Consider the following 17,932-nt stretch of genomic DNA (forward strand, 5'->3'; position numbering starts at 1 on the left):
AAGTCCTGCACGCCCTCTTGCTGTGGATTGGCAGGACCATATATCCCTGCCCAGGGAACCTCAGAATAAAACCCCAGATTCGCTAAATCTCAGGCATCACCCCTGCCTGGTATTGTCTCTGCACCCCATGCCCCCCATTCCCAGGAACTTTGAAACATGGCTCTCTGAGACACCAGAGAAAACCACTTCTGGGCTGTGAGGTCCAGAACTGAGCCCTACCACCTGTCAGACCTGTGTCCTTATATGGGGGTCCCCTCTGGAAGGTGTGGAGAAGGACTGACCATGTGTATCCCAGGAAGCAGGCAGCCCACCCCACTGGACCCCACATCCATCTTAGGGCCCAGGAAAGAAAGTCATCTGCAGTGTGTTGCTGTGACAGCCATCTGTGTGGACACACCGCATCTTCCCAGAACCCAAGGGAGCTCGAGTGGCCATAGGGCAGCCCCACACCCTCCCCCTCTCTTGGCTTTCCAGGCCCCCCATCACCTAGCAGAGCATCATCAGAGATTAGGGGTGAAGATGGGAACTCAGGAATAAAGTGACACTGTGACCTGATTATCCTGCCTAGACCAACCTTATTTTCTGAATTTTTAGCTCCCGTTTCTTTCCCAGCCTTTCCCGAACTTCCTTCCCTATTCCAGTCTTTCCCAATCTTTCCCCACTTTCCCAGCCTTTCCCTGCCTTTCCTAGCCTTTCTCAGTAAAAGGTTAAGAAAAAAGTGACCCAAGCCCCAGTCACTTCTGCCCTTTGAAAAACACCCCAAGAACATCGTGACATTTACGTGTTTCCAACAAATCAAGATGCAGCCACTCAGGGCAGAACGTGCAGAGCCGGTGAGTGAGAAAATCAGGGCTCCTGCATGCACCCCTCTGGCCGCTGCCCTCCCAAGCCGAGCCGGCACTCAACCTGCAGCCTGCCTAGTACTGCGGTTCCTCCCGTCTGCCTTCCCATCGATCCGACCTGGCTGCCTCCTCTGGGGACCAGAGATTTAAGGACTTAAGTGGCAGCTCCCACTCCACTTAATCCTGCAGGCAGGAGGGGGACGGAGGTGGCTGGACAGTGGCCTGGAGGGTCACGGGTGCAGCGGGTCATGGCGTCTGTCTGCTTCCTCTGTCCCACCCGTTGTGCACCATGTTCTTGGAGGGCATCTGTCTTCCTGGGCATGGAGAAAATTCATTGACCTGTTATCAATTAATTTTTTCCAAACAATCATCAATATTTCAGGGGCCAGCACACCCCAAGTCCGTTATCCTTGATTAAAACAAAAATTGGTGGAAGCCCCAAAGATATCAGAAAAGGGGCAAAGTTCTTGCACACAGTGGATGTGAATTGTGTCCCCAGCACCCCATAGGGTCCCCTGACTCCTCCTGGAGTGATGTCTGAGCACAGAACCAGGAGTGAGCCCTGAGCACTACCAGGTGTAGCCCATAAAACAAACAAACTGGGTTTTGCTTGGAAACTCCAGATGTTTCATGTGGGAAGAGGATGGTGTAGGGGGGTGAAAGACTCCTAGTAGGTCCCCCTATTTTCTGGCAGCTTCCATGGTGTTGGGAGGAATCGTACAAGCTGGCCACATGTCTCGGACTGAGAAGCAGTTTCAAGGGACTTTGTGGCTTGGAATAAGTAAGTAGCTTCAGGGTAGATAGCGCCAGCAGTACGTGGAGGAAAGGTGACTGGAGGAAAAGTGGCTGGAGGAAAGGTGGCTGGAGGAAAGGTGGCTGGAGGAAAGGTGGCTGGAGGAAAGGTGGCTGGAGGAAAGGTGGCTGGAGGAAAGGTGGCTGGCTCCTTAAACTGGGACCTGGGACTGGATCTGGGCTTTGAAGGAGTGTGGGTGGGCAGAGGGGAATTTGGACCACTCTTGGCAGTGATCGGGGCTCTCTCCTGGCTCTGTGTTCAGGAGTACCTCCTGTTGGTGTTTGGGAGTGCCATCTGGGGTGCTGGAATTGAAGTTTGCCCTGTGCAAGACCAGTAACAATGTTTTCACACCTGGATTTTGACTCAAGGGGACCAGGATGCCAGAGCACAGCTACCCATGGGAAAGGGGTATCACAGGGACTAAGGATGCCATCCCTGACCCCCCCAACCTTCAGTCTACCAGAAGTAGAGTGGGGATGAACCTGAAGCCCCCGATTCTCTCTCCTAAATATCCACCAAGGATGGAGCATGGGCTTGGTCCATAAATCCTCACTGAACAAACTGGGGCATGAGGAAGCCTCTAAAATAGTTGCCCTCAACTTGAAACCAGTCTGCTGGGATCAAAAGCTTGTGTTCCTGCAGAACGGGGCTGTGTGCACTTCTCTCTCTGTTGTGTGCATATCTTCTGTGTCTCTATGTTGTTGTGTGTCTATGTGGGTTTGTTGTATGTCTCTGTTGTGTATGTCTGTTGTGTGTGCTTGTTGTGAATGAGTGTCAATTGTGCCTGTGTATGTTGTGTGTCTCTGTTGTGTCTATGTGTCTCTGTAAAGTGTGTCTCTGTTGTGTGTGTGTCTGTGTGTGTTTCTGTTTTGTGTATATGGGGGGTAGAAGAGTGGAAAGATAACCTGGCCACAGGCAGTGTGATTTAAAGGTCAAATGCCAGGCTCTGTCCTCAGGGATGGAGAGTCCTAATCAATAGTCTGTCTGTCTATCATCTATCTATCTGCCTATCTCTATCTCTCTCTACCTACCTATCTCTTGATCTCTACCTCTCTCTATTTACTTATCTATCTCTGCCTATATCTCACTCTATCTCTCTATCTCACTGTACGCCTCCTCTATCTCCAGTGTTTTTCCAATGCACACAGATTCTCTCCAGCTCCTTTGTGTCTCTGTTCCTTAACCCCAATTAGCCCAGAAGCTCCATTTGGAGGCAGATGCCCACATGCTCAGACCTGCCAGAGCCTGGTCGGCCCACAGAGGCTGTAGCCGAGTCCTCTGGGTCCTTTCGTCCCAGCTGGGACACTGACCAGTCTGGTCACTAGCTCCGTCTGGCTCATACTGGGGGTTCTGGGGAGTACTGAGTGGGGCAATGGGTGCCACGGAGAAATCTGGGGGTCCCCCTGTAGGTGGCACCTTGGAGCACAGGGAGGATGCAAGGGAGGGTGAGGAAGCATGTGATCCAAGAAGTAGGGTAGCCGCTGGTTATGAGCACAGAAGGGCATGAGCTTGTGTGTCAAAGGAACCCCAGAAGGTTCCCATCAGGCACCCCAACAGTGAACTGTGGGACAGACAGCAAGAGAACAGGAAGCTGAGACTCAACCTTCGAGTTGGGACTTGGGTTGGGGAACTGTCAAACTGAGGTGCCTTTTATGGTGTCTAGTGTGATCCCAAGAGCAGTTGGGTTCAAGCGAGGAGCCCCTATGAGGGGGCTGGAAGTAAGGACCCAGCTGTCTCCATCCTCCCTACAGGAGCACCAGAACCCCCCACACTCACATCAGCGGTTCCAAGGTTAAGAGGCTGCAATTTGCTCTTTTGTAAAGTGATCATTTCTCCCTCTTTCTAGAATGTTCAGGAAAATTTCCGTGTGACCTTTCTATAAAGCCGACTTTGGGAAGCATCTGTCTGTCAGGGGCGTAGGAGTAACAGAGCGCTGTGTCCCTTACTTCTCCCCCGGGTCAGCGTCCTTTCAGGCTATCTAGATGCCATAAAATGTGTAGATTGGATGTCCGTCCTGAGGGGCCTCAGTTTTAAAGGGCTTTAAAACATCTTTTTTAGCAGAGAATGATATCTGTGGTTGCCATGTGTCTATTAAAATATCTTTCTCCTGCCCTCATGGGTTTAACAAGAGGGAAAAAAAAAAAAAGAAGGAGCCAAGACTTTTGCCAGAGCCCAGAAAATAGCCTGTTTGAGCAACTGACCTGAACTGAGCAGAGGGTTCAAGCCGGAGACCAGCGATGGCCTTTGGGTAACACTTTTGACTTGGGGATGCATCAGATCCTAAGCAGAGAGGTTCAGGTGTGGGATGCAGATAAGATGGCACCTTTAGAAAGATGTCTCTGGGAAGCAGGGGATTTGTCAGCTAGGAGGGGCTGAGGTAGTGCTTAGGACCAGTCACAGACAAGGCCTGGCTGAGCCTCAGTGTCCCCTGGCACGCATAGCCTAAGGATGTCTTTGCTTCCAAAATGCCCTGTGATGACAGATGGCACCATGTACATTCTCACTGAGAAAATAGGCTCAGACATGCTGAGATCAGAGGCCATTTTTTTAAATTACTTTATTTAAACACTGTGGTTTACAAGGTTCATAACAATTTTTTTTTTTTTAGTTACAAAGTTGTTCGTGATTGAGGGGCCGGAGAGATAGCACAGCAGTAGGGCATTTGCCTGGCAATCAGCCTGTCCAGGATGGACTGGCTCGAATCCTGGCATTCCATATGGTCCCCCAAGCCAGGGACGATTTCTGAGCATAGAGCCAGGAGTAACACCTGAGCTGCTGGTGTGCCCCCCCACACCAAAAAACCCCAAAAAACCACAAAACAAAGTTGGTTATGATTCAGTTTCAGTTATAAGCCCTTCACCTCCTCCTTGTCTTCCTCCTCCTCCTCTTCCTCTTCTTTCTCCTCCTTCTCTTCCTCTCCCTCCTCCTCCTTCTCCTCCTCCTCCCTCTTCTCCAATCTTTCTCTCTTTTTTTTTCCTTTTAGACACTGTTGTTTGCAGTACTGTTTCTGAAGGGGTACCCTGCCTCTCCCTTTCCCTCCTTTCAGCACTCAATTCTTGTCCAGAGTGATCATTCCCAACTCTCACTGTCCTAGTGCTCCCTTCTCTGTCCTCACTACACTCCCCGCTCTCTGTGGCAGCTTCCTAGAGAGGCCACTTTGAAAAGGCTGACCAGAGCGGATTATGTGCCCACAGGTCAAGAATAGATTGTGATCTGAATGGTCTGTTTCCCACTGCAAAACTGGCTTTTGCTGTTCTCCTTTGTTTGAGTCAGTGATAGTCCCTTAACCCACGTGACCAATAGATGGACTTTTAGGAACGTGCTGTTGAGGGAAAGGAGAAAGTTGCTGAAAAATCACATTTTTTAACTCAGTGCCTAACCCTCAAATTCACCATGCTGCTTCCTAGGGCTTTTATTCCACTGTCAGCAGAGACTGAGGAAAGACAAATCCACTCTGAGGCGTGACTCCATGCGGAGACCGGAGACGGTCCCTTTGCCTCTGCATCCTGAGCACCAGGGAACAGCTCTCAAAATACTTAGGGACATTTTTGGTAATCCCTCAAATACTTTTTTTGGGTAATGCTTATTTGGGGGGGCAGTGCTCAGGGGTTATTCCTGGCTGTGTGCTCAGGGGTGACTCCTGGTAATATTCGAGGGATCCTGGGCAGTGCCCAGCACTGGTGGATCAAACCAGGGTTGGCCCCATGCTTAGCTTGGGAGCAATCTCGCTGGATCCCAGAGACTTGCAAGAAGATTTTAGAGAGAAACATGTTTGGGCAAAGACAATGTCTGCACAGCTGTGTCCATGATAAGCTGGGGTGGAGGCACCCCCATATCTCTCTGGGCAGAAAGGGTGAAAGGGAGCCAGATAGATGCAATCTTATCACCTAGTGTTCTGTTGGCCAACAAGGATGCATGTGTGTGGGTGTGGGTGTATGAGAGAGAGAGAGAGAGAGAGAGAGAGAGAGAGAGAGAGAGAGAGAGAGAGAGAGAAAGAGAGAGAGAGAGAGAAGATGGAGCTTCCTGAGGCTCCACTGCCCAGATGTGGTGTTCTGGGCTCTTCCTTCTAGATTTATGGGATGACGGCATTCTTGGGAATTGCCACCACTACAGACTCACATGGTGACCGTTCTCACAGCCCTGTTCCTGCTGGTAGTAGCTGTGACTGTGGCTAAGCTACAAAGGCCTGTCATCTCTCTGGCCCACGCAAGAATCTTATGTCCCATGAATGAGGCAGGTACAGAATAGAAAATCAGGGGCTGGAGTGACAGCTCAGTGGGGAGGGCATTTGCCTGCATGCGGCTGATCCAGGTTTGATCACTGGCATCCCATAGGGTTCCCCGAGCCCACCCAAGAGTGATTCCTGGTCACAGAGCCAGGAGTAACTCCTGATCACCACCAGGTGTGGCCCCAAAATAAAATAAAATATACTAAAACCAGTTCCAAGCAGCAACTTTGATGTGCGGACAGACGAGTGGTCACAAGCTCTGAGAAATGAGCCTTTATATCTCACAAGGGGTCGCAAAGCTGTGGTAGCATTAGAGCCTGTGTTGAGCCTGTGTCTGGCCTGGGTTTGAGCCTTGGCACTTCACAGCCTCCTGGATATGGCTGGTGTCCCCTGAGTCCTGAGCATTCCTGGGTAGCCCTGGTGATCCCCAAAACTATAGGTCCCTAACAATTCTTCATCCTCAGGTACTTCTAGAGTAAAACCTGGACCTTCTGAGTACTCCTTGAGCACCTCCCCCCAAAATAATACCCCACATGAAAGCAGGCACTGACTGACTCTTCAAGACTCTGGTTATAATAATAAACAAATAAAAAGAAAATATTTTATTAAAAATATTCTGGTGTTGAGGTCAGAATCATAGCACAGAGGGGAGGGCATTTGTCTTGCATGTGACTGACCCAGGTTCAATCCCCGGCATCCCATAGGGGTCCCCCAAGCCTGCCAGGAGTAACCACTGAGCCCAGCTGTGTGTGGCCCAAAAACAAACAAGCAAAGCCAATTTTTTTCTGATATTGAGTAGACTCTATTGTACAATTGGGACCCAGGGATGTGGCATCCCATGATCTATTCTCAGAAGTTCAGATCTGGGATGACTTTCTAATTGCTGTTGAGCCAAAGGCAGCATTTGGTGAAACTCTTGAAAGTTCTGTGCTAAAGTTCAGACACTTTACCTTCTCTAAGAATCAGTCTCAATGCCTGTGGGAAGTAATAGCCAGAGGAAACTTTGGGGTAAAAGGAATAAATCAAGTTCTTGGGACTTACAGGCTTGGGGGGGCCAACAGGAGACAACTCTCATTATTTACAACCACTTGGGAGTCACATAAGTCTGGCTCTGAGAATTAAGCCTCTGTCCTCCCACACTCACCTATCTTGCCATCATTTAAGTGCTTACCCACAATCCCATGTGCCTTTTCTTTGCCAAGGGTAAAGGGACCCTTGTTTAGATTGGCACCACAGGCCTGGGTGGGGCCTGGCTCTGGCCTGGCACTCAGAACAGTTCAAACATCTGCCTCCATCCATTCACAGGACAGAGTGAGGAGTGGGTAGATCCATCCTGCCAGCAGAAAAATGTGAAACTCCAGGAAATTCCACAGCCCAGAAAGACCTACCAAGAGACCCATGATCAAAGCTCAGTGTTCTCCCACTGGAGGGATACTCAGGGTGCCACACAGGGTCAAGGAGAGAGAAATGGTCCCATGGTAAGGACTAGAGAGATAGCACAGCAGAGAGGGTGTTTACCTTGCACTAAGCCAACCTGGATTTGATCTCTGGCATCCCATAGGCTTTCTCAAGCCTGCCAGAGTGATTCCTAAGCACAGAACCAGGAATAAACCCTGAGCACCACTGGGTGTGGAAAGAAAGAAAAGAAAAGAAGGTGTCAATGAGGTGGCACTAGAGGTAAGGTGTCTGCCTTGCAAGCGCTAGCCAAGGAAGGACCGCGGTTCAATCCCCCGGCATCCCATATGGTCACCCCAAGCCAGGGGCGATTTCTGAGCATTTAGCCAGGAGTAACCCCTGAGCATCAAACGGGTGTGACCCAAAAACCAAAAAAAAAAAAAAAAAGAAGGAAGGAAGGAAGGAAGGAAGAAAGAAAGAAAGAAAGAAAGAAAGAAAGAAAGAAAGAAAGAAAGAAAGAAAGAAAGAAAGAAAGAAAGAAAGAAAGAAAGAAAGAAAGAAAGAAAGAAAGAAAGAAAGAAAGGAAGAAAGGAAGGAAGGAAGGAAGGAAGGAAGGAAGGAAGGAAGGAAGGAAGGAAGGAAGGAAGGAAGGAAAGAAAGAAAGAAAGAAAGAAAGAAAGAAAGAAAGAAAGAAAGAAAGAAAGAAAGAAAGAAAGAAAGAAAGAAAGAAAGAAAGAAAGAAAGAAAGAAAGAGAAAGAAAAAGAGAGAAAGAAAGAAAGAAAGAAAGAGAGGTAGGGAGGGAGGGAGGAAAGTAAAGAGGGGAGGGAGCAAGGAATGAGAAAAGGAAGGAGAGAAGGAAGGAAGGAAGGAAGGAAGGAAGGAAGGAAGGAAGGAAGGAAGGAAGGAAGGAAGGAAGGAAGGAAGGAAGGAAGGAAGGAAGGAAGGAAGGAAAGGTTCCATTGATGGTTCCATTGCACAAACCAGGAAATTGGGAGCTGGCAAAGCAAACATCTGCACCCCTGTGCTACATCCTTTTTCTCCCTGCCCTGCTTGGGGTTAGGGGTGTGTTTTAAGCAGCTCTACATCACTAAGCCCTGAAGCAGTATACGACCTTGAAACCAGTATTGGACAAATAACTGACCCTGGGGTGCGTGAAAGAGCCTGAGTGGGCAGAGAGGGGCCTGAGATACCCTCACATGCCTCTTCTTGAGGGGGATACTGATGGTTGTCACATGTCAGATTCCCCTCCACCTGTGCAGCCTCTCCCACACATCCTACTTCCCATGGTGGGTTTTAGCTACTGACATCAATACATCTCTGTTCAAAAGGATGTTCAGAAGGGTGACTCCAATCAGAGCCCCTGCAGCAATCTGCCTGCACCCCAGATTTCTACATTCAGCCAAAGCAAGTGGCCCAAAAAGTGCTCAATGCCTCCAGGCTGTGGACTCAGCCATTCTGCTCTTCTGTGGTTCACCTTTCTTTTAAGTTTAAATGTATAAATAGATTCTTTAATTGGAGATGAAATTACATTGGAGATATTATTACAAAGTTGTTCATGATTGAGTTTCAGTCATGTAATGTCCCATACCCTTCACCCGGCCACATTTCCCACCATCAAAGTCCACAGTTTCGCCCTGACTGTCTCTAGCACATTTTCTTCTCTCTCTTTCTCTTTGTCTCTCTCTTCCTTTTAGACACTGCTGTCTGCAGTATTGTTCTTGAAGGGGTTACCATGCTTATCACTTTCTCTCCTTTCAGCACCCAGTTCCTGTCCAGAGTGATCACTCCCAACTCTCATTGTCATTGTGCTCCCTTCTTTGCACTCCTCGGTCTTTGCAACAAGCTTCCTACCATGGACCAGTCCTCCTGACTCTCGATATTGTCTCTGGATATTACCACACTATCTTTTACTTATCTTACATCCCCAAAATAAGCGATATTATTCTCTGTCTTTCCCTCTCCCTCTAAATCATTCACTCAGCATAATAATCTCCATGTCCATCCATGTATGAAAGAATTTCATGACTTCACTTTCCTAACAGCTGCGTAGTATTCCATTGTGTAGATATACCACAGTTTCTTTAGCCATTCATCTGTTCTCGGGTACTTAGGTTGTTCCTAGATCCTGGTTATTTTGTAGAGAAGACAAGCCTTTCTCTCAGAGCCTTGTCCCAGCACTGGTAGTGATTGAAGACACATAACTCAAGATCTTCTGATTTCTCTAATGTCTTTTGGCCTTCATGTATGCACTCTCTCTCTCTCTCTCTCAAAACACCTAATATGTGGCAGAACAGCATGTAACCATTCATTTGTCCATCTTCCACAAAAATTTGAGAGAGGATATGAGCTTGGCCTCTAACTTGTGCTCCAAGAGACCCGGATAACAAGGTCAACTCCTGCAGTAGCACAGAGCAACTGCAGGCAAACAGTTCCAGGATGGGCCCAAAAGGCCCTGGCTGCGGCTCCCCTGCCAGGATTCTCGACAGATGGGCCAGTGCCGGAAGAATCCTAGTGCTCAATGAGCCCCTGCTGGGCTGATCGGCTCATTTTCCATCTATTAAGCTGCTGATGGAGAGAGAAGGGACGTCTGATAGCTACAGCTACTGCTGCCCAGAACTGCGGCCGCAAAGGGCTGCCTGAGGGTGGCGGTTGGCGAGCAGCAGTGCAGAGGGTGAGGGCTAGGTGCCAGCTGAGAGGAGAGAGGGAGCTGTGGGCAGGCAGGTTGGTGCCAAGGTCTAGCCAATAAGGACTGGGACAGTGATGGGAGGGACCTGGGGGTGTTGTGGGGGGAGAGACAGTGGGTGACAGACAGTAGGGGGAGGCACAGTTGGGGCTGGTACAGTAGAGGGAGTAGTACAGTGGGGGACAAATCATGGCAACCAGTGGGCAGAATGAGGGCAGCCAAGCAGATAAGAGCTGGGAACCGCATTTTTAGCTCTCCTCGTCCAAGACTCAGTTTCTTCTTCCAACCAAGGCTCTTTCCTCTCTTGTCAGGGCATCTGAGTTGGTGAATGCAGGCATCGTCTCTCTCTAGTCTCTCTCCTTTCTCTCTCTCCTTAGAGACCCTGAACAATGGAAGAAACAGGTTCCGCCAAACAGAGGCAGTTGCTGGGGCCCTCAGAGTGAGGACAGGGCCTCTCTTCATCACCTGATGCATGGTTGTAGGGGCTCTCCCCGGTCCCCACCACCTGCATCCATCAGCCCAGATTCAAATCCTGAGCCCCAGAACTTTGTGTTCTGTCACAAGGGCTGAATGCAGAAGCACCTGAGGCTAACATGTGGAACCAGTGTGAGCAACACTATAACCCACATAATTCTGCCATCCCCCTGCACCTCAGGAGAGGACCAGCCTCTTCCAGATGGTGGAGCAAACAGCTGTACAAGACCCAATCTCTAGCCTGGTGGAGCTTTCCCTTAGATATTCCCCTGCAGCCAACCAGGTTCGATCCTCAGCATCCCCTAGGATCCCCCCGAGCCTGGCACAAACAAGCTAGGAGTAACCCAAGAAAAGAATGCACTATTAACTGAACTCCCCACCCTTCATCTATGCTTCTGCCCATCCACCAAACCCTTAGTACCTCGGAGTTCTTCTAAGTGTCACCAGTAGGCCTGCCACACTGTTTTTGCTTGATAGACAACACATACTCAATCTCTCTCCTTTTTCTTTAATTTTGGGCTTACACCAGGCAGAGCTTGGATGTTACTCCTGGCTCTGCACTCGAATTACTCCCAGTAGGGCTCAGAGTGCCCAGTGAAATGCTGGGGATCAGTGGGGAGTCAGCTGCATGCAAGGCTAGTGTCTCACTTGCAGCAATGTGCTTCATACACTCTCCTTTGGAATTTGTGCCTTTGCCTCTCAGTCACTGCTTCACTGCTTGGCAGGAAGCTGTGAGCCTCTCTTCTTGGTCTGGTTCAAGTGTTCATTGAACACGTGCTGAAAAAGAAGTCATGAAATTCATTTACACATGGATGGAGATGGGGGGGGGATCATGCTGAGTGAAATGAGGGAGAGGAATAGACCTAGAATGATTGCATTCATTCGTGGGATGTGAAAAACAAAAAGATACTGTGGCACTAATATCCAGAGACAATCGAGATGAGGGCCAGGAGGACCAGTCCATGGAAGAAAACTTGTCTAAAAGACAGGAAGCACAGTGAGGGCTGAGAAGGGAGCACTAGGACAGTGAGAGTTGAAAATGATCACTCTGGACAGGAACTGAAAGGAAGGAAAGTGCTAGGTATGGTACCCCTTCAATATTGCAATATTGCAAACCACCATGTCTAAAAGGAAAGAGAGACTGAAAGAGAGAGAGGGAGGGAGAGAGAGAGAGAGAGAGAGAGAGAGAGAGAGAGAGAGAGAGAGAGAGAGAGAGAGAGAGAGAAGAAAATGTCTGCCCCAGAGATAGGCAGGAGGGAAGAGGGGAAATGAGGACATTGTAGCAGGAAGTATGCCCTGGTGACAAGCATTGGACATTGTATGACTGAAACTCAACCATGAACAACTTTAGTATGGGTGAAAAACCAATTGTTTTAAGAACAACCTTGTAACCATGGGGTTTAAATAAGTCATTAAATAAACAAAGTTAATAGAAAATAAATAAAAACAAAACACCCATGTCCCTGTCCGAGGTGCTGAAGAGGATGCACTGCCCAGGTGCTTCTGGGAGCCCCTTTCTCTGCCCTTGAGAGCATTTTGCCACGTAGAATTCCCAGTGCTATAACAAGATAGATGAGTCCAGTGAGCTGAGTCTGCTGCAGGACTGGGGCAACATCAAGAGCAGGGTGCTAGGGAGTTCCAGGAACTCCAGGAGTTCGAGGAAGGGGGCCTCTGGGTGAAGGCCAAGGAGGAGAGTCTCACAGGGAGACTGAGGTTTTCTGCAGCTTCAGGGAGAATAGGTGAGAGCAGCAGCTTAGCACTGGGAGGTGTCTGGTACAGGTGAGCTGGACTGGAAATGGAATCTGAACAGTTGGGGCTGAAGAGGGGTTGGAAGGAGAAATAAAGTCAGGAGGAAGCCTGGTGGGCTGTGCTGGGCAACAGGGGTGGTGACAGGGCTGCAGGGATCTATCTCTCTGTGTGTTGGTCTGTTTGTGTCTGTGTAGGGATGGTTGTTGTGTTTAGAAATGTACAGAAATGTGCCCTATTGGGTCCTAGACTCCAAACTTGGTCTCAGGACTTGCACTACAGGTTGGTTTCTTTTTGTCATTGGTTGGTTGGTTTGTGGGCCACACCCAGTGCCTCTCAGAGGTTACTCCTCACTCTGAGCTCAGAAAACACACCTGGTATGCCGGAGATTGAACTTGGGTCAGTTGTATGCAAGCAAGTGTCCTCCCCACTGTACTGTTGCTCCATCTTCACAGGCTGGATTTTTGACTTTGGGCATTGTGGGGAGGGGGTTAGAGAAGACCCAGGACCCCTCATTCTTCACCCCTGCTCCTTCGTTTACTGTTTTCCAACTTCCCACCATGAGAAAGATCCTGCCTACCCCTGATAACCCAGAATGAGCAGGAAGGAAGCAGCAAAGAACCAGCCATCAGTAAATATTGGCCCAGGTTCTGACAGAGCTGCTGTAGTGACCCACCCTAGGTACAGAGCGAGATGCTCTTTGGGTTTGCAGGAAGAGGCTGCCAAGGGGAAAGAACCGGGGTCTCCACCTCTCATGGGTTGTTCTGCTCTCTCTATTTGCACTGCATGGATACTGTCATGTCTCTCCCGTGTTTCTGAATCCTGAGACATGTAAAACCTTCCCTGTGCATTGCAGGCTCTGTCTGTTTCCTTTGTCATTTCTGGGGGGCTGTGGCCAGGTGTGGATGGAGAAGAGTCCAAGGAGGTGGGAGATGACATGGAAACTCAAGGTGCTGGTGGAGTAAAGGCAGCCGGGACACGGGGTTCTGAACTTGGTTGTTCCAGGTGAGGCAGCATTTGGAGAACAGCGGGGTTCTGTCTCCATTTGCACCTGGGATGGGCAGAAGAGGAACAGGAGTCCCGGGTCTGGCATGGATGTGAGAAATGTCTCTTTTCTTCACCCTCATCTCTGGGGAAAGCTCAGCTGGTTTGCACAGCCCAGAGCAGGATCCTTTCTCTTTAACTCAGATTTCTTTGAAGGCCGGTTCCTGCCTCACCAGAAATGAATGAGGGGGTGCAAGTGGGCAGATGCAGCCAGGAATTCCCTCTGTGGCTAGGGTGACCTTCTCTCTGCAACCCACTTATGCAAAGGGAAGCACTGGGCAGTGAGGAGGCTTAAGGATGCACGTGTGTGTTGCTGTTTTAATATAAATTAAAGAGTTCTAGAGTTGATGTGGGGATGGTGAGGCCTTTCTAGGCTTGGCCTGGTGCCTGCAGCCCCTTATGCCCACGGATCTAAACGCTGCATGATCTCACTGGCAGTCAGATGAAGTTCCAGGAGTCAGCCAGCTTTATTTCACAGTCCCAACCTAACATACGCATTTCCTCACATGGCCTCTATGCCGAGTCTTTTCCAAGCAGCCACTTCTCTGCTCCTGCTCTGGCTCTCTCTGCCTCTGTCTCCCTCCCTTTCAGCTGCTCCACAGGGCTCCTTGTTGACTGACTCTGCTGATTCTCCTTGCTGATTCGAGCTCTCCATCTTATCCCCTCTCTCCCCCCAGGCAGACTCCTGTACCTGCCCAATTCCACATGTGGGCGGTTCTGATCATTCAGGTGGGATAAACAAGAAGTTGGGGGAGAGGATAGCCACATGCGTCTGTGTGTGTTTGTGTCTACGTGTGACTTTGTGTATTTGTGTGTCTGTGTATATCTGTGTGTCTGGGTGTGTCTGGTGTGTGCCCATGTATGTCTTTGTGTCTGTGTGTCTTTGTGTGTCTGTGTGTATCTGTATGTCTGTGTGTTTGTGTCTGGGTATGTCTATGTGCCTGTCCATGTGTGTATCTGTGTGTCTTTGTGTGTGTCCATGTGTGTATCTGCATGTCTGTGTCTGTGTGTGTTCATGTGTGTGTCTGTGTGTGCATCTCTATATCTGTGTGTGTGCAAACATTGGGTCCTAGCAAGACATAGAGACTGGGGTGGAGAGATTGTGTCAGTCACAGGGCCATTATGATGAGGACAATGGCCCTGTGAAAGCCGACAGCCCAGAGCCCTGGGCATGGAGGTGGAATGTCATCTGATTAGCTGCAGGCCTTTCCCGCACGGCTGCTAGCTGCCGGTTGCCTGAGTGACCCAAGAGACTCTGGTTCCAGAGACACGCAGCTACGGCTACCGTGAGCGCATCCAGCCAGTGTGTGCCACTGCATGAGTCAGGGCTTGGGTGAGCCTGGACTTACAATGAACCAGACGCCGCCATGCAGTGGGGTGGCTGCTTAATGAGGGTGGTTGCTCTCTCTCTCTCTCTCTCTCTCTCTCTCTCTCTCTCTCTCTCTCTCTCTCTCTCTCTCTCTCTCTCTCTCTCTCTCTCAGTCTTTCTCTCTCCTTCCTCTCTAGCTCTTTCTACATTTTGAAGGAAGGTATACATGTCCCCTTTCTGCCTCTCCTCTTTCTTTTCCTCTCCCAAGCATCTTCTACAAATATCTCTTGCCTTGGGCTGAACACAGATGCCCCTTGGGCAAAGCACTGGGGGGCTGGAGCCACAGGGCACCATCTCTGTTTGCTGAGGGACAGAGGCCTCAACAGGGACACTGCATCTGAGATCTTTGTCTCTAGGCTGGGAAAGGTCTTGCCTTGCTCTCCCTAGCCATCGTGTGGAGTTCCAGGGTTTCCTCCCCCCCCCCCAAAAAAAAAACCCTGATTCCATTCCATTCATGTCCCAGGCATAGAAGGCCTGAGAACTTTGAGATATCCGGGAGTAGTCATGAGGGGTCAGGGCAAAGGCTAAGACCTCAGTCAGCCTCTGGGGTGGGAGACAGATTTGGAAGGCAAAACAGTCCCTAGAGGTCAAAGATTTCTTCATAAAGAGACTTCACATGGCTCTTAGTGGATCGAATATTCTCATGGGCATGGGCATAGGCAGTGCTGAGAGGGAGGATGTCAAAGAAAATCATGTGTGAGAGACACAGACCAGATGGATCTGTCTCCTCAAACTACTGGGAGGATGTGGCTCAGCCATAGGACACTTGTTTGGGGGTGTGAGGCCCTGGGTTTGATTCTCGGCATTGCTCCAAAAAGGGGGAGGGAAAAAATAAAGAAATGAAAAAAAGGAGAGAGGAAGGAAGGAAGGAAGGAAGGAAGGAAGGAAGGAAGGAAGGAAGGAAGGAAGGAAGGAAGGAAGGAAGGAAGGAAGGAAGGAAGAAGGGGGAAAGATGGAGGGAGGGAGGAAGGAGGGAAAGAGGGAGGAGGGAGGGAAAGAGGGAAAGAAGGAAGAAAAGGAGGAAGTAGGAAGGAATAAAGGAAAGAAAAGAAGGAAGAAGGAAGGAGCAGCAGAAAGTATGGAGAGGGAAGAAAGGAAAGAAAGAGGGACAGAGGGAAGAAGGAAGGAAAATAGGTTGACAATTTGGGGTTGGCTTAAAGACAAGCAGAGTGGGTGCAGGAGAAAAGGACTGTCATTCACTGCTGGTTGGATTGCCACTGGTCCAGCTTTTGAGAAAATAATATAAGTATTCCTCAAAAAGCTAGAATTTGAGCTTCCATATGACCCACCCAGCAATACTACTCCTAGGGATATCCCACGAACACAAAAACAAAAAGCCCTCTGCACTCCTATGTTCATCGCAGCACTGTTCATAATACCCAGAATCTGGAAACAACCCAAGTGCCCTCGGCTTTTTGTTTATCCCACCTGAAGATCAGAAGTACCCACATCTGAAATGGGCTGATAGAGGAGTCTGTCTGTGGGGAGAGGAGGGACAAGATGGAGAGTTAGAATCAGCAAGGAATGTGTGGGTGGGGGAGAATGAACCAGGAGTGACACAGGGAAGTCTGGGGGGAGGGGTTCCTTTGGAACTTGAGTAGTGGTGAAGGTGCAGCGATTTGGGAGCATCATTGTTGCAACCATAAAGACTCTGGAACCGTGTGATTCTGATGCCAATTTAAAGACTAAATAGTTGGGGGCCAAAGCAGAGTGGGTAGGGCATTTGCCTTGCACATGACTGGCCCAGGTTTAATCCTTGGCATTCCATAGGCTCCCCTGAGCACCATAAAGAGTGATTCCTGAGTGCAGAGCCAGGAATTATCCCTAAACACAAATGGGTGTAGCCTAAAAACCAAAATAGTAAATAAGATAAAAAATAAGGCCCAGAGTGATACCACAGCAGGGATGGTGTTTGCCTTGCATGAGGCTGATCTGATTTTGATCCATGGCATTCCATATGGGCCTCCGAGCTCTGACAAGAGTGATTTCTAAGTGCAGATCCAGGAGTAACCGCTGAACACCACTGGGTATTATTATTATTATTATTAATTAATAGAAAATTGTTGGCCTGGATAGATAACAGCACATCCACACAATGGCTCTTGTAATAATAGATGTGGGCAGCCTCATTCTTCAAACCTGTAACAAGAAACAAGCCTTTAAGATACCCTTTAAGATTGTGGGGAGATGCATCAGGGGACACCAGGGCCAAGGAGTGTCCGCTGTAGCTGTCCAAGACAGTCATACACACACAGAGGGGCCAAATACCTGCTTTCAAAAACAGCAGTGTGTGGGACTGGAGTGATAGCACAGTGGTAGGGCATTTGCTTTGCATGCGGCCAACCCAGAACTGACCTGGGTTTGATCCCCGACATCTCAAGCCTCCCAAGAGAGATTTCTGAGCACAGAGCAGGGGTAACCCCTGAGTGCCACTGGGTGTGCCCCCACCCAAAAAAATCAGCAGCACTCAGCCCTGTGCCAGGAAAAGCACATGAGGTCATGTGAAAATTTGTAAAATAAAAATATAAACCAATGAGTTGGTGAGCCCACCCCTAGCACCATGTTTCTAATTCCTTAGATGGATGGGTCTGATGAAGCAGGGCAGTGGAGGAGAAATAATACATCAAGCAGTCTAAGAAGATATTCATTGGAGTCAGCTTGCTTTATTCCTCATGGCCTTTCTCTGCCATGTGCTCTCACTGCCCTGTCCTGCCTATGCCATGTGCTTTCTCTCTGGAGCCCAAAGCCAGACCCTTTCTTCATTATCCAGAACCCCACCCACCAAGGTGGGGAAGGTCCTACAACCCAGGTGGGATTTTACATACCAAAAGAAGAGGTTAGGGAAAAAGGAAGTTGGGGTAAGGATTACAAGGACCCATGAGGCCCAATGGGACAAACTCCTGGGGCCCTCAAGTGATCTGGGGATGTGTGTCAAACTTTTGGCTCATGTTGAGGGACCAAGAGTTGTGTTTTCACAATTGTCAATAAAACCTCATAGAAACCTGAAGGTGATGTGTGTGGCCAGTGGCCCTGGCTCTGACCAGCAGGGTGGATGGTTGGTCCATTCAGGCTTCCAGGACGAGGATATGAGGCCCAGGGATGCACTCTCGTTCCAACTCAGTGTGGATCAGAGGCTAAATTCTCCCCTTGCTAAGCTCTGTGGAGCCATCTTTCCACTCCACCACTCTTATTTTATTAGGCAGCCATGCCTAGCGATGCACAGGGCTTCTTCCTGGCTCTGACTCGGGGATCCATCCTGGCGGGGCTCCGGGACCTTCTAAGGTGCCAGGGATGGAGCCCAGGTTGGCCTTGTGCAAGGCCAGGGCCTCCCACTGCACTCTGGCCCCAGTCCCCATG

General features: G+C 49.4%; 1 protein-coding gene across 1 annotated transcript in view; it reads left to right on the forward strand.

The window, feature by feature from the left end:
* The window catches only part of BACE2 (beta-secretase 2), a 68,173-nt gene that overhangs the window by 17,597 nt on the left and 32,644 nt on the right, over positions 1-17,932 (forward strand). The gene's annotated exons all lie outside the window — the stretch shown is intronic.

Source organism: Suncus etruscus, chromosome 13 (assembly GCF_024139225.1).
Source record: "Suncus etruscus isolate mSunEtr1 chromosome 13, mSunEtr1.pri.cur, whole genome shotgun sequence".
NCBI classification, from domain to species: domain Eukaryota; kingdom Metazoa; phylum Chordata; class Mammalia; order Eulipotyphla; family Soricidae; genus Suncus; species Suncus etruscus.